A 9,627-nucleotide genomic window follows, 5' to 3' on the forward strand; every position below is an offset into this window, starting at 1 on the left:
TGATCATCCAAAATCAGTACTCCGTTCCTGCTTTCTCCCTATATCCTTTGATTCCATTACCCTTAAGAACTATATCTAACTCTCTTCAATACATCCAGTGAATTGGCCTCCACTGCCTGCTGTGGCAGAGAATTCCACAGATTCACAACTCTTTGGGTGAAAACGTTTTTCCTCATCTCAGTCCTAAATGGCGTACCACTTATTCTTAAACTGTGACCCCTGGTTCTGGACTCCCCCAAAAACTGGAACATTTGGATGTTTTAACATCAGGATATCAGGATTTTGGATGTTTTAACATCAGGAAACATCAGGAACTGAAGAAAGACTGGATAGACTTGGTTTATACTCTCTAGAGTTTAGGAGATTGAGAGGGGATCTTATAGAAACTTACAAAATTCTTAAGGGGTTGGACAGGCTAGATGCAGGAAGATTGTTCCCGATGTTGGGGAAGTCCAGGACAAGGGGTCACAGCTTAAGGATAAGGGGGAAATCCTTTAAAACCGAGATGAGGAGAACTTTTTTCACACAGAGAGTGGTGAATCTCTGGAACTCTCTGCCACAGAGGGTAGTTGAGGCCAAGTTCATTGGCTATATTTAAGAGGGAGTTAGATGTGGCCCTTGTGGCCGGGGGGATCAGAGGGTATGGAGAGAAGGCAGGTACGGGATACTGAGTTGGATGATCAGCCATGATCATATTAAATGGCGGTGCAGGCTCGAAGGGCCGAATGGCCTACTCCTGCACCTAATTTCTATGTTTCTATGTTTCTATGTTTCTATTTTTCCTGCATCTAGCCTGTCCAATATCTTACAGATCTATTACCAGACTCAAGGTATAAAAGGACATATGAAAAATAAACAAGCATAAATTTATATGAAAATTATAACTGCATTGACAATTTCATGTTAAATTCACGTTGGCTGGTCCATGTATTTTATGCTTTGGAAAAGATTAAAACATCTTTAATTTATTCCAGTCTGTCTAAACCTATTTTGATTTCAGTTGTAGGTGAATGCAACTTCAAAGAACAAATCTGCCTTTAATACAGAAATGCACTTCCTTGAAACATTTGGTTACTTTTTGTCTTGCAAGGATTCCAACATATTGACGAGCTGGCTTAAAGGATTTAAATATGGTCCCTCATTCAAGTCACAGCAGAAAATTAAAATGACAGTTTCAAAATAAGAGAGACAAAAGTTTTCTTTAAAAAACATAACACTGAGGCTTTTGCATAGTTATTCTGCATGGTATATCTATTTATACCCAGTGACAACATGTCTTATTCTGGCATATAGTAAGTCAGACACATGGTAATTGGAATGTCTGTTCATGTCTTTTAGTGACATACCTGCAAAGTAAAGAAACCATAGTGAGTATAATTCATGTGGCCTAGATGTTGAGCTTTCAGCATCATAGAATCCAACATTATTGACTATTGTGAAATTGATTTAATTTCTACTAGCTATGTTTTAATGGAAGTATTTTGCTACTGTAGCTGACAGTCAGACAAGAAGAGTCTTACGACATTTAAAATGAATATTATTAGTACCCTGTAAAATAGTGCAGGCAAACACATAACATTCAAGATCAGTACGAAAGTAAACAAATCTACATTTTCCAAGACAGTTTCAATTTAGAAAACTTGTTGAAATATTGAATCGTCTGAACTGATTCATACAAACGAACAAAGGTCATTGATCCACTTTTCTGCTCATTAGTTTAAAAAAAAAGCTATTGATGCCTTTGGATGCTTTTCTGCTGTTTGGTCTTTTTATGCTGGTACATTGATGCAAAGCTAAAAGCACTTGTCTTTTGACTTTCTGCATTAACCTCTTATTGATTAGGATAGTAAGTACTTAACCAAAGTGGCCAATATAAACTTTATTACCTACAAAAACTATGTCAGTAAGCTCGATTGTGGCCAGTCTTCAATTTGCAACTAACAGTTAAAGAGGCTTTAGACTATAAAAGATGATTAGAGTACAAAGTGCTCTTGACTTCATCCACTAGATTCAAAATGTTATCCTGCCTTTGTAGGAAATATAATGGAAATGGCAACTATTAAGCGACTCGAAGGACGATAGTTATAAAGTTGTCTATGAGTTTCATGCTTGCATATGTCTAACCTGAGGTTGTCTTACACTTAGATCAATCTTGACAACCCATAATTCTTATTTTTGCTTCAGATTAAAAGGACACATTTCTTTTGTGCTTTCTCCTATAATGGTGTTCCCCGATCTTTAACTTTGCTGTGCCACCCATTCTTTCAGCGCTCTCCATCCCCAATGTGAAAATTCAGTTTGGGTCTAAGATCTCCTGCTTCTAAACTGAAGGAATGATGTTAAATGTCTATGTGAATCTGGACTAACATGGGATTGTAGCACCTTTACCAGTCTGAGGTCCAAGCCAGGCGAAAGCAAAGCATTCAAACAACAAAACCCTGCAAATGCAATAAAATCTGAAATAAAAACAGAAATGGGCCAGCAAGTCAGGCAGTATCTGCACAGAGAGAATGTTTTAGTCAATGACCTTTCATCAGATGAATCCAAATTACTTCTTGGCTCTATAGAAGGTCAAGTGAGAGCTCTGCTGGGACCTCAACATTTCTCTTTCTTCAACGTCCTGATAAAAACAGACTCTTCAATAATTCATCTTATTTCCCATTTATCAGAACTTTTCTTTCTAAACTATCTGCTCCATTACTTTCAACAGATAACTAACAAACCAATTGCCGAACACTTGTACTTGGTCCAAGACCTGCTGGATCTCTTGGTTGCTAACTATTTTAACCCCTTTTTCCATTTTCATGCCATTCTTTCAGTTCGAGGCCCCCTATATTGCCAGTCTGAGGCCACATGCAAACTGCAGGAACAGGGTATCTTACATCCAAACGATGTGAACATTGAATTCTCTACTTTGAAGTAACGCCCTCCCTTCTCCCACTCTCTTTAATGTGCCCCCTACTTCAGCCCACCCCACCCATTGCTCACCCACTACCCCACCATTCTTCTCTGATCTCATCCACTTCCACCTACATCCCTCCCTCTGGCATTACATTTAATTCCTCCTCGCTCTTTATCGGAATCCTTTTGTCTTCTTTTCATCTCTAGCCGCTGTCACTTACTCCAACCATCCGCCAGTCAAACTCCCCTCCCCCCCTCACTTGAATCCACCTATCACTGGCCAGACTTTGCCCTACCCCCATCTCTTTTCCCCATACTACCCCCATCTCTTTCCCCCATACGACAATGTCTGAAGAAGGCCCCCGACCCAAAATATCACCTGTCCATTCCTTCCAGAGATGCTGCCTGACCCGGCCATCCCCTCCAGCGCCTGGCATTTCAAACCCATTGCAGCCCCGCCCTAAAGGACTTTGGGATGACCTGAACTTGTTGGTTGTTACGTTGGTGGAATATTGTGGGGACGAAATCTATCGGAAACCAGGGCTGGAAAGGAATTGAACCAACATGGATCATCCATGATCATGTGGCATGGTGAGGTAGGCTTAAGGGGCCACAAACCTAGTGTTTGCTGAACTTACTTGAACAATTAATCACATGAGTCAGTGCAGAAATAATCACTTCCCTCCCATTACCACCCACAAAATATTGGCCCCTTTTAGAGGCATAGTCATAGAGTTGATACAGCCTGGAAACGAGCCATTCGGCCCACACCGGCCAACATGTCTCAGCTACACTAGTCCCCCCTGCTTGTATTTGGTCCATATCCCTCCAGACCTGTGCTATCCATGTACCTGTTTATCTGTTTCTTAAACGTTGGAATACTACCTGCCTCAACTACTTCCTCTTGCAGCTCGTTCTATACAACCACCACCACCCTTTGTGTGCAAATTCTACCCCTCAGATTCCTATTAAATCTTTTCCACTTCACCTTAAACCTATATCCTTTGGTCCTTGATTCGCCTACTCTGGGCAAGAGACTCTGTACATCTCCCTGATCTATTCCTCTCATAATTTTATACACATCTATAAGATCATCTCTCATCTTCCTGCTCGCCTAGGAATAGAGTCCCAGCCTACTCAACCTCAACCTATGCTTGAGTCCTGGCAACATCCTCGTAAATCTTCTCTGTACTCTTTCCAGCTTGACAACATCTTTCCTATAACATGGTGCCCAGAACTGAACACAATAGTCTAACTTTGGCCTCACCAGTATCTTATATAACTGCAATATGACATCCCAACTTCTATACTCAATACTCTGATTATGATGAAGGCCAAAGAGCCAAAAGCCTTTTTAAACACCCTACCTACTTGCGACGCCACTTGTGCTCCTAGATCCCTCCATGTTATAGCACTCCCCAGAGCCCAACCATTCACTGTGTAGATCCCGCCCATGTTAGACTTCCCAAAATGCAACACCTCACATTTCTCTGTATTAAATTCCATCAACCATTCCTCAGCCCACCTGGCCAACTGATCAAGATCCTGCTACAACTTGTTACAACCATCTTCTCTATCCACCCACTTTTGTATCATGCAATACCACCCACGTTTGTATCATCTGCAAACTTACTTATCTTGCCATGTACATTCTCATCCAAATCATTGATATAGATGACAAACAGTAATGGGCCCAGCACGGAACCCTGAAGCACACCACTAGTCACAGGCCTCCAGTCCAAGAAGCAAACTTCCACCATTACCCTCAGCTTCCTTCCATTAAGCCAGTTTTCAATTCATTCAGCTATCTCGCTTTGATCCCATGCAATCTAACCTTCCAGAGCCTAACACTGGAATCTTGTTGAATGTTTTGCTTGTCCATATATACCACATCTACAGCTCTGTCCTCATCAACCTTTTTGGTCACATCTTCAAAATCTCAATCAGATTTGTGAGGCCCAATCTCCCATGCACAAAACCATGCTGACCATCCCTAATCAGACCCTGTCCGTCTAAATGCCTGTATATCCAATCTCTCAGAATACTCTAGTAACTTTCCAACTACTGAGATTAAGCTCACTGGCCTATAGTTCCCAGTATTTTCCCTGTAGCCCTTCTTGAATAGAGGCACAACATTTGCCACCCTCCAGTCTTCTGATTAGGGCCTGGAGATTTGTCTACCTTCGTACATGATAATACCTTCAGAACCACTTTGACCGTAATCCTATTTTTAGTGTGTTTTAAAAAGTATCTGTTAATGTTCTCTGGTTTGTGGGGGGTGGGGGAGGGGATCGGGGGAACCTTTTATTTCCAATCTCTTACCTTGCGGAGATGTGATTGTTTTCCAGATCCTATCTCCGGTCGCCCTGCGGCCAAACATCATGGAGCTGGCGGCCTTGCTCGAGACTTTGAGCTCCACCGCGAGGCCGTGGACTTACCATCGGAGCCTGCGATCCCTTGCCTGGAATCGACACTCCAACCGCGGCCTGCGGATTTCACCATCGAGGAGCTCGCAGTCACGGGTACAAGCTGATGTCAGGAAGCTCCAAAATTGCAAGAGGTTCAACCAGTCCTGACCCGGGGTCCGGTCGCCCGACGCTGGGGAGCTGAGATCCCCCCCATTGCGGGAGCTTCATCGCCTCGATATGGAGATCCCGACCGCCGGCTACGGGTACCGGGATCGTCCCGTCAACGGAAGGCTCGAGGAGAACAAAGGGAGAACAAAGAAGGGAAGAGATTGAACTTTTGTTTTGCCTTCCATCACAGTGAGGAATGTGGGGGAGTATCCGTGGTGGATGTTTATGTTAAAATGTATTTTGTATGTTTTGTTGCGTTTTATTGGTATGACTGTGTGGCAAATCAAATTCCTCATATGTTGCAAAACATACTTGGCTAATGATGTATGATTATGATTATGATGATTAAGATTATGATGATGATGATTTTCATCGGCACTGACGAATATCCAGTCTAACCAGTCAAACCACTGATATCCTTAGGGATTATGTATTAATAGCCATCTTCCCACAAAGAAACACAGCCAAGCTTAGCACTGCCTTCATTAAACTGCTAGACATATGTGGTATTGTTCCGAAATCATGGAAAATCTCCCGTTTAGAAATTTTGGATCAATCCAGGGATCATAGCCAATATTTCCCCATTTGTAACCACTTACACTGAATAGCCACAAAGTCTGGGGTGGGCATTGCTTGAAAACAGAAAGACGATCTTCTCCGTTGTAAATTGAAATGTACATTGATAAACTTAACTCCATTTGATTCGGAATGTTTAGGGAATAGTTCAAACTTTCAGTTAACTGGTTAAAAAGCAACTTCCACAGCTGCAAATGAAATAAAAACTGCTGAAGCTTGAAATCTGAAATATGCACCAAAATGCTGGAAATATTCAGCAGGTCAGTCAGCATCTGTGGAAAAAGAAACAGTTAACATTTCAGGCAAAAATCCTTTGTCAGTGTAAACCCAGGATCTACCACTTGAAACAATCATTCTATTTTTACGGAAAAATTATCTTTCCACAGAATCTATTGCTGCAATAATTATTTTATTTTTATACATAACTTTCATTTTAATATCATCGTGACTTTTTTTAAATTATTCAGCAGTTATTCTAATTTTTAAGCACTTAAGTAATCAATATTTTCACAACCTCATGTCATTACATATGTTCATATGATATTCCATAAATACAAATGTAAATATTGAAAACAACACTTATTGAACTCCAAATTCTATAAGGAACTGAAACATGAGAGGGAAAAAATATTTAAAATAATTCTGGTAGGGCCAAGATTGAAACAAGTCACAGGTAAATATCAAGAGTTGGATAGGCTAATATAATATCCTTTGCTGATCAAACACAAAGTGCGGGAGGAACTCAGTGGGTCAGGCAGCATTTGTGGTGAGAATAGATAGACAGTATTTCGAGTTGGGACCCTTCTTCCGACACATCAAGTCCAAAGAAAGGTCCCGTCCCAAAACATTACCCATCCATTCCCTCCACAGATAGTTCCACACCGAGTTCCTCCAACACTTTGTGTTTGCATCGAGATTCCAACACTTGCATCTTCCTGTAACTCCAGCACCTTGCCTGTTTGAATTTAGTCCCATAATTTTGGTGTATTTAGCTTCTGACGGATGTAGTCATCATATTCAAGATGCCACATCATTGCAAATTGTCATTCAGATTCCCTTGTCATTTTACGATCTTTGTCGGCTTCAATCTTCGACATTCCGCCCCGAACATCCTATGGACAAATCTTTCAACGATTCGTGCAGATGTTGAGGAAATTCAGCCTGGGGCTAAAATGCTGCAGTGGTTCTGCCAAGTCCCTAGTTGTTTTATATTGACTTATGAAGGGTGGAATTTCCATCTGCTCTTAACATGGCAAAGGACAGGCAGGTGATGTGAACATGGCAGCTGCTCCCTGAAATGGCACTCCTGCACTCGCTCCGCAGCTGGGAGCTGCTGAAGCTGATGGAACCACTAATAGTTTGCGTGGAATCCTTAAGGCCATTTCTCCCACTCCCATCATGTTTAGTGTGGAAACGGAGGTGAAGTGCAAGCAAGTTTAAAGGTAAAAGGAAACAGAAAATGAAGGCTTATGTTTAATTATAGAACCTTTCAAGTTTTTATGATATCCGCTCTCTAAAGCTGTTGAATGGGGGCTAATGTTGAGAACCTGCCCTGCAGGATTAAAATTAAGGTTTCAATGATATTGGGCGGGCTGCACAATAAATGTTCCAGAACTGGTGATCCTTCAACCTGTACAATGCTAACAAGGCGTCCTGCAACTGCGATCAATAACATAGTCCACATTACAAAACAATATGTATACAACGTTTATGCTCATTTATTTAATTTAAAAAATACTGATTTTAATTTTCAAGCAAAAATTATAATGAAGTAAAAATTCCTGGCCCAGCATTGGAAATACAAGCAAAAATCACCACTTGCCCATATTTTGTTAAAAGTAGCAGAGCAATTTGTTTGCACAGGAACTCGAAATCTGCAGGTATTGAGAAGATGTAGAATTACCCAAGTTTATGTCACCTCATTTCACAGTGGGGTGTTTTGAGGTTGCTTCTGTGTGTATATTTACTGAGCTGTATGCCTGGTGCCACTCCCTACAACAACAGTTCCTCCATGGGCCCACAGAGCCCTCTGCAGGCTACCCTGGGTCACAGCCTACAGCACAAGTGTTCTGCTACAGACAGACTAATACTGTATTCATCCTGCATAAATCAGAAAGGGAGAATATATTGGTTTCAGTCACTCTGCAAGAGAATTTGCAAATTGAGTCAGTGTAGGAAAGAACTGCAGATGCTGGTTTAAATCGAAGATAGATACAAAATGCTGGAGTAACTCAGCGGGACAGGCAGCATGTTTGGAGAGAAGGAATGGGTGACATTTTGATTCTTCTATCTGAAGAATCAGTCTGAAGAAGTGTCTCGAACTGAAACGTCACCCATTCCTTCTCTCCAGAGATGCTGCCTGTCCCGCTGAGTTACTCCAGCATTTTGTGTCTATCTTTGATAGCTAAGAAACTGATTAAAAGAAGAGAATGTCTCTAATTATACTGTCCAGAGTGTAGTTTCTATACATTCAGTAGTTAATCTGGGATTGTACTTATTTATGACAATAATTTTCCTGAACTGTATGTACATAAGAATGTACTGTAACTTAGTACATATGATAATAAAGAGCCATTGATTGTTAAACTTAAGGTGCTAATCATTGCAAATTACAATTCCTGACTTCCTGCTTCAGGGAGGCTCACAGCATAATCTTAGTATAATTTTAGTGGGATCCCTGACAAATAGTGGCGAATGACCATTATCTGATGAAATGTCAGGAATTCCCTGGTCCATTGAGAATCTGACCCAAATTCACTCCTAATCTGATAATGATTCCATGGATTGGAATGCTGAGCACTTGCTTGTTCCAGTGTTGATGTTGAGGAGCATCATCATCATGGGACAGCTCCAGTTTCAAAGGTCACCCAAGGTTCTTGATTTCACCAGACCAGGGAAATACAGAGGGTCAGGGACCTTCCTCACCAGTCTCCAACGGCCTCCACTGGAAACATGCGGAGTCCAGATAAGAACTCAGATCCACTCAAAAAAGTTGTCCTCTGGGCTTTATTGTCTGACTTTGTAATGGACAGATCAGAGAAATTAAGACTCCTATATCTGTAATGTGTTCTGTGTCATTCTCTCAGGATAATTCAACTTACTGTAAACCCAGGGAAGGGTCTTCGACCTGAAACATCAGCTGTTTCTCTTCGCAAATATGCAGCCTGATCCGCTGAATAGTTCCACCATTTTCTGTGTTTATTTTGGCTTCCCAACTTCTGCAGTTTTTTTTAATGTTTTTGTTTTTGAAATCTTTGACGTAGGCAAATGAAACAAAGAAGCTTATCGTTACTTGTGCCTGAAATGCGGTCTCATTGTTAATTACACTTATTTAAAAAGAGGTGGAAATCACTGAAAGAATCAAAGGAAAAATTTGGTGGAAGAAATAACAGGTGGAGAAATTATGAAATCTCATATCATTCGTAACAAAGCTTTGCAACTAGTGCGGACCAATTGAATGTTTAATAATACTTTTTTTTAAATCTCCCTTTTGTTTCACATTTAATTTTAATTGTATTCCATTTTCTAAAACTCCTTAATTCCAGACTGAGAATGCAAAAGTGCAAAAGTGAGT

Source organism: Leucoraja erinacea, chromosome 22 (assembly GCF_028641065.1).
Source record: "Leucoraja erinacea ecotype New England chromosome 22, Leri_hhj_1, whole genome shotgun sequence".
Classification (NCBI taxonomy): Eukaryota; Metazoa; Chordata; class Chondrichthyes; order Rajiformes; family Rajidae; genus Leucoraja; species Leucoraja erinaceus.